Consider the following 6421-nt stretch of genomic DNA (forward strand, 5'->3'; position numbering starts at 1 on the left):
CATAGTTGTGAACTCTGTTGTGGTAGGAGCTCTAGAGAGCCCCTGCCCCAACCCATGGTGCCCTGTCAACTCAAGGCAGACTGCGGAGGGTGAGGTTGAAAGAGCAACCACACCCCCACACAGGAGACAGACTAGGTGGGGTCAAATCCAGGCTTTTATCACGCTGGCCTTTAAAGGACTATTCACAGTCCCAAGAGAAATGTTCTCTCTCTCTCTCTCTCTCTCTCTCTCTCTCTCTCTCTCTCTCTCTCTCTCTCTCTTTTTCCCCCCCCCCACCGTATGTGTGTGTTCATGTGTCTGTCTGTCTGTCTGTCTGTCTGTCTGTCTGTCTGTCTGTCAGTCTCTCTGGCTTTTTGAGGTAGGGTTTCTCTGTCCTGAGACTTGCTCTGTAGACAAGGCTAGCCTTGAACTCACAGAGATCCACCTGCCTCTGCCTCTTAAGTGCTGTGATCAAAGGTGTGCGCAACCACAGCCAAGTGCCTTAGTCCATTTCAAAGACAACTCTTTACCACATGCCGCAGTGGAGATAGACACCTGAAATTCTCACACTGGGGAGGCAGAGGGATTGAGACCCAGGCCAGTAGCCTGTGCTACTTATTGAGGCCCTGTCTCAAACATAGCTGAATAAAATAATCAGAAAAGAGAGGGAAGAGGAACACAGGCCTATAGGCTGTCCTAGGTCAATTCAATTTCATCTCTTTGCCTGCCAAGCAGTCTCATCCTTTGGGAGGCAGTATCACCCTTCTGAGGTGAGACAGTGCCAGCAGGTGCAATGCAGAATAGGCAAGCTAACATGTTCAAGAAAAAGACACACATGAAGTTCTCATCACCATGGTTTTTCTTTAATCTGTCTGCAAAATGCAGAGATAGTGCCCTTTCTGTCTTAAGTTCTAATTCTTAGGTGAGCATTGCCTTTGGAGAATTTATGATCCTATTAAGGCCAGAATGGACATTAGAATGTAAAGGCAATGCCAGACGACCTTAAAGTCTTCCTCCCTCAGAAAACAACTCACTGATAAACATGCTTATTTCATATGTAGGTTAGTTTTTACCAGAAACTGAAATCTTCAGTTCTTGGTCTAAAAAGAAGCAGTTCAAAGGCGAGGCAATGCCAGCCTCTTTTATGGGGTTAAAAACCCAAAGACTACTCTGCAATACCAAAGTCTGTACTGGATGTCTATATTAAGCCAGCAAACCTCTGCCTAGTGAGAAGCACTTCTCACAGAGCAGGCCCTAATGTATATTACGGGGAGGGTTTTAAAGACAACGTAAAAGAACTACATCCTGGTTGGCAGCTGCAGAGGGAAGTAAGCAAGCAGTTATACAGAAGCCAAGAACATGCAGTTTGCTGAGCATTTCAACCCCAAGTTTCTTGAACAGGGTTGGGTGCTTTCCCATGGGACTTTTCAGGAAAGTGGATAGAAACAAAAGATGGCTTCAGCTGAGACAAGATGGAGAAACCTTTACCATGTTACACATCTTAACGAGAATTCTTTTCTACTGATGGGTAGTTACTCTAAATTTTTTAGAGTCTAAAATATGAAGCTACATTTGTTTTGGTTGGTTCTATAGACGCTATCATGGGCAGGGGTCACCTAAGAACCCATGTGCTGGAAAGTACCCTGTGCCAGTCTGGCTTTACTTAGGCACTCTTGGGAGCTCAAAGATCCCACCCCACCTCCACCTTTACCTAAAGCTCACCCTCCTCCAATTATGCTCTCCATGACATGCTTTCTGATTGGTTCTTCTCATTACTACCCCATGGTATTTCTATACATGGCGATCATTTGTTTTTTAATCTGGCTCCCTGCCTGGTCTGTAAGTTGTCAGGGGCAAAGATTCAGGTGATCTTGGTTACCACTTGTTTAGAAATTCATCCGCCAAGTCTTAACTGCCGAACCATTCATTGCTCCAACCTCATGCCAAGTAACACTTTAAAAATCATAACTGGCACACAGGAGACCATAGGAGTGATTTCCTGGCATGAAAATCTTCTGACACTGACAGTTCCTTGAGGAGACCATAGGAGAGATTTCCTGGCATGAAAATCTTCTGACACTGACAGTTCCTTGAATTTCTCCCCTTTCTCCCTTCTCTGACTCGTACCAGCAAATGCCAGTCTGGCCATCTGCTTTAGACCTTCCCGATAACCTAGTTATATTATTGCAGTTGTTTGGTAGTTATCACAATGTGTCCTCGACTAGAGAGGAAGGTCCTTTAGTACCAAGCTGCATACCCAGGTGATGGCCTGGGTCATCCCACACCCTGTGCTAAGTGACATGATACACAAGACAGTTGTCAAAAACTTGACTGGATATAACTTTACAAGTGTGTGTGTGTGTGTGTGTGTGTGTGTGTGTGTGTGTGCGTGTAAGGGGGAGTGTTTCAGAAATGGCTCTGCAGTTGAGAGTGCTCACTGCTCTTCCAAGAACAACCGTCTATAAAGGGATATGATACACTCTTCTAGCCTTCACAAGCACCAGGCATGGCACATGGTAAACACACATACATGCAGACAAAACACCTAGCATATAAAATAAAAAAACATAATGTATTTCATTTTTAAAAGTAAGGGGAAATTGGGCCTGGTAGTACAAACTGATTATCTAATTACTTGGGAAACGGAGACAAGAGGCTCATGAGTTCAAGGCCTCCTTAGTCTACAGATGTTCAAGACCAATGTGGTCTTGGTAGATAGTTCCTATCCTGGTCAGATCACAGATGCTGGTCCTGTAGAAGGATCAACACACCTTATATCCTATCCTGGACTTTGTCTAAGACACTAGACTCTGAGACCTTCCTCCCATTAAGTCTATAAAGCAAAGAGTTCCCATCACTCTGTGGTTTTATTTTGCACCCCATCTTCTCTTGTTGTGCTTGGAGTTATCAAAGGACTTAATTGCCTCTTTCCCACATGTCTTATTGACCGTCTGTACCAAAGCAGTGCCCTAGCTCATTCCTCCCTTACATAAGCATCTCAAAATGAAAACCTAAAAGAGACAATTGGGGATATATAGCTTGCTTGAATGTATGAAACCCTAAATACAATCCCAAGGGAGAGAGGGAGGAAAGGAGGGAGAGAAGGAGGGAGGGGAAGGAAAAGGAAGGGCAAAGCAGCTTTTCCAGCTCACCACTGGAAATTCAGAAGCAGGGCAAGTCCCCTTTGGTATCAGCAACTCAGCCTCACAATGACCCAGATCCCTTCCTGCCTCTGCTCCACCATCCAGCAGGGCCCTGGGTCTGGCTGTCAGTCAACAGACCCAGTTTTCTGTCTGCTCACTCAGGCCAAGCAGGAGAGAAAGATGACTTCCCTTGCTCTCAGGAGACAAAATGCTTTCTTGGAGGTTGCCCATGCTTTTCTTCAAGTCATTAGCCCTGTGGCCATCCCAGGCCTTTCTTGCGCTAAGCAGGTAGAAGAAAGCACAGCACCCTCCACGCTAATGTGTATACTAAGCAGGTCTACCTCCAAGCCCAGCAGACACTCTCTAATCCCTTGTTTTCAACGTTCATGTCTCATATATCAGTACCTTTAACAAAAGTAATCAAAAAGGGCAAATTGATCAATTGCTTATTTTTGTTGTTGTTTGTTTTTTTTTTTAATTTTTGATCAGTTTTTATGACAGTGATTCTTATTACCTTCCTAATGCCACGCAATTTTTTAATCTAGTTCCTCATGTTTGGTGAGTCCCAACCATAAAATTGTTTTTATTGCTACTTCATCACATCATGTTGCTACTGTTTTGACGTGTGAATATCTGTGTTTTTCAATGGTCTTAGGCGACCCCTGTGAAAAGGGGTCATGAGCCACAGGTTAAGAGCCACCAGTTTAAGATACACATTCAGTATAATACGGAAGGTATCTCTTTTAAAGTATTGGGTTTTATAAATTGGGTACATTATTTGATAATGGGGAGAGATCTCAGTCTCTGGCTTGCCATGTAGCATACGTTGGCCACTAGGGAATCAGAAAATGTACCAGCAGAAGTTTTGGAGGACCTCATACTTGCTTGAGGACTCACATTCTCCTGCTGCCCCAAGTGGAGAAGTCCAAGCAAGCATCTTGGGGAAGGAAACTGTGATATACCAGCTCATTATCCACAGCTCTGCAGCAATGAACAGCAGTGGTCTAAGAGCTAGTGATGGTTTATTATATGTTTGGCCCAGGAAGTGACACTATTTGGAGGGGTGGCCTTATTGGAGTGGGTGTGGCCACAGTGGAGTAGGAGTGTCACTGTGGGCATGGGCTTAAGACCCTCACCCAACTGCTTGGAAGCCAGTGTTCTGCTAGCAGCCTTCAGATGAAGATGTAGAACTCTCAGCTTCTCCTGCACCATGCCGGCCTGGAGCAGCCTTCAGATGAAGATGTAGAACTCTCAGCTTCTCCTGCACCATGCCGGCCTGGATGCTGCCATGTTCTCACCTTGATGATCATGGACTGAACCCATATAAGCCATCCCAATTAAATGTTGTCATTTATAAGTCTTGCCTTGGTCATGGTGTCTGTTCACAGCAATAAAACCCTAACTAAGATAGACCTGTTAACCTTTTCTGACTAGATCTCTCAGAAACTTGTGAAAGACTTTCTCTAAGGAGATAGAGGTGTGTCTTAGTTAGCTTCACTTGACACCCTGACGTAGCCTGGAGTCAACTGGGACATTTCCACTGTGGGACTAACTGGATCAGATTGGCCTGTGTCCATGTTTGTGAAGAGTTATCGTAACTGATAATTGCTGTGGGAAGGCCCGGCCCACTATGGGTGGCATCATCTCTAGGTCCTGGGCTGTATAAGAAAATTAGAGGGTGACCCAGTGAACAGCCAGGAAGCAATATTTCTTCCAATAACTGTCAGCCATGATGGGTGGTCCATGGGAGTGTAAGCCGAAATAAACCCTTTCCTCCGTTCCTGCTTTTGCTGGAATGTCTTCTCAGAGCCGCAGAAAAGCAAATATGAGGTGTTAAAATAAATGCAAATAGGGGGTAGGAGTGGAGCTCAGCCAGAGAGCATGTGCTGAACACACACAAGACCCTAGGTTCAATTTCTCCTCAAATCAAAGAACACAATGACAGCAAGCCATTGACAAAGTCTGTCCCCTCTGACCATACTCTTGAACAGAGATATATACAAAACTGAGGGATGGAGTCTGTCAAAGGAAGGCAGGGCTGGACGGGGGCCAGAACCTCTAAAACAGGAGTGGGAGCAGGCATTATTCAATGGAATCATTCATTGCCGGCTTGGGATCAAGAAACTGAGAATAATGTGCAATTAAGCCTGTTCCAGGGGAATGATGCATCTCGGGACCCTGTAGTCTGGGAGCAGCTCAGGGTGCTGGCAAGTGTGTTGTTAACCAGCTGTAGTCTTTCTAGCCATGTCTTCCTGATTCATGCGCATGTTTGCAGTGATGAATGCCAAGTTATCGATCTTAGCCTTGGGATGCCAGAGGGGTCACGAGACCCTTCTGACCAATTACACAAAGCATTCCCAGGAGGTTCCTTATCTGCTTGGGGTAGGAACAGAGATTGAGCAATACATTCGAGGGCCCAGTCTAACCTGTGTCAACAAAGCTCCTTTTAATGATTACCTACTGCAGGCAGTGGGTTGGCCCCCACCCCCACCCTCAAATGCCTCATCTGAGCAATGGGAGGCTGCTTAGAAAAGTTACTAAGAATATGTGAGCCAAGTACTAAGTTGTGGGAAATGACAGGACTAACTTCAGACTTCAACTTGGGCATGTCACCGAGCATTTAGGATAGATAGACAGACAGACAGACGGACGGACGGATGGACGGGTGGCTGGCTGGGTGGGTGGATGGGTGGGTGGGCGGACCGACGGACCGACGGACAGACAGACAGACAGATAGATAAATAGATAGTCCATGTGATAGAGTGCCTGCGTGACAGACAGATGGTCTCTGTGACTGACAGACAGATGACAGATAGACTGAAAATGTGTATGTGTGTAGGTGCACTTGCTCACACGGGCACCTGTAGAGCCAGAGGCAGATGCTAAAATGTCTTGTCAATGCCCACATCATTTGTTTGCTTGAGCCTGAACCTGGAATTCACTGTTTTGCTAGACGGTCTGAGCAGTGGGCACCTGGGAGCTGCCTGTCTCTTTGTCTCAGCACTGGGGCTCAGGTACCCACCACCACACCTGGCTTTTTTACCGTGATGTTGGGGATCTGAACTTGGTTTGGATCCTCACGTTTATGCACCGCCTGAACTAGCCCTTCTCGCTCGAGACTCTTTTCTAAGATTCAGAAGGAGAGACTTTAAGAACAAATTCTGACTTGAAACGTATTTGTCAGATTATGGCCTAGTACAATCAGCCAATTAGAGTTTCCCAAGACAATTTTTTTTTTCTTTTAAAAGTTCACAAAATTTAATGTTTTTAAACAAAGAATGCTCTGAATTGGTTTTCTT

Source organism: Micromys minutus (assembly GCF_963924665.1).
Source record: "Micromys minutus genome assembly, chromosome: 22".
Classification (NCBI taxonomy): Eukaryota; Metazoa; Chordata; class Mammalia; order Rodentia; family Muridae; genus Micromys; species Micromys minutus.